Source organism: Marmota marmota, unplaced genomic scaffold, assembly GCF_001458135.2.
Source record: "Marmota marmota marmota unplaced genomic scaffold, marMar, whole genome shotgun sequence".
NCBI classification, from domain to species: Eukaryota; Metazoa; Chordata; class Mammalia; order Rodentia; family Sciuridae; genus Marmota; species Marmota marmota.
This window is the reverse complement of record NW_025999880.1, coordinates 11,228-12,336: the sequence shown is the minus strand read 5'-3', so window position 1 is coordinate 12,336 and position 1,109 is coordinate 11,228. Positions and strand designations below refer to the sequence as shown.

The 1,109-nt window shown below is 41.4% G+C and overlaps 1 long non-coding RNA gene across 1 annotated transcript in view; it reads left to right on the top strand.

The window, feature by feature from the left end:
* LOC125611899 overlaps positions 1-1,109 on the top strand; it is a 2,634-nt gene continuing 1,525 nt past the window's right edge. Inside the window, exon 1 of the long non-coding RNA XR_007342145.1 lies at positions 1-1,044. This is a non-coding gene — a long non-coding RNA (uncharacterized LOC125611899). The remainder of the gene's footprint in view (positions 1,045-1,109) is intronic.

Sequence of the window (1,109 nt, the reverse complement as noted above, 5' to 3'; positions counted from 1 at the left end):
ACCACTGATTTAGACACGGTAGGGAGAGCGTTAGACTGGAGGACATGGTGGGTTAATTGACTTCCTCTTCTCAGCTTCTCAGGTATATAGGAGATACACCTATAGAAAGAGTACAGACATTCAGCTCATAGAATATGAAAGGAGAGACCATGAGTAATTTCTCTTGGAAAAATCACCAAGGTCCCGATGGACTACAATATAATCATTCAAGATCAGGTGCAATGTTAGATGACCTTTCCCACCCCTGCCCCTGACTTTTTTCACCTAGATTTTGTCTAGGAATTGTTACTTAGAAAAGGAAGTGTAGATGTTTGAGGAGGGAAATGTGTTTTTTACCTTCACATATTGAACCTTTTCAGTGTGAGATGCGACAGCATGTGACATAGGCATGTCTTATGTATATCCAAACTTGTGTCAAGGGTCAGGTAATTAGAATATTAGGACTTCTGTAGTTGCACCTTCAAGAAAATATTTTATTTACCTGAAATCTTTCTAGTCCTTAACAAAAAGGTGTTTAAACATTCCACAACGAGGATCTGAGATTGAAGAGTGATTGCATATCTGGTTTTCACTTCCTTGGGCTCAACAAATTCCATTTATTTGGCACAAGTGCTCTCTATGAGATAATAGAAAAACAACATCGTTCTTTTCACCAGATTTTTAGGATACAGATTGAGGAGAGGTGACCCAGAGGGAAATTCTCTTATGTTGTATTACGGGAGCTTTATTCTTTTTTTGAAGTGTTAACTGAGACTGATACAAAACAATACCAACACATTTTATAATCTCTGATGTTTTCATTCTAGAACCACCAGGATGTTCCTGATATCGTGCCAAATTCTCCTGGAATTTGGCATGAAGGACCGGAGGGGATAAAAAGTCAGCAAATGCATCCTCCTCCCAGGGAATTCTGAAATTCTCTAGAAGCAGGGCTGTGGACCTGGACTTGCAAGCCAAGCAGGGAGTCATCTGGGATTCTCTGCTGATCCCACTGAGCAGCATCTCCGTCCTCTGCATTGTCCTCCGGGAGCAGGATGCAGAAGGGTAGGTCTCCTTGCACCCACTTCCTCTTTCCCTGAAGTAGAAGCTGGTGAACATGGACAGAATAA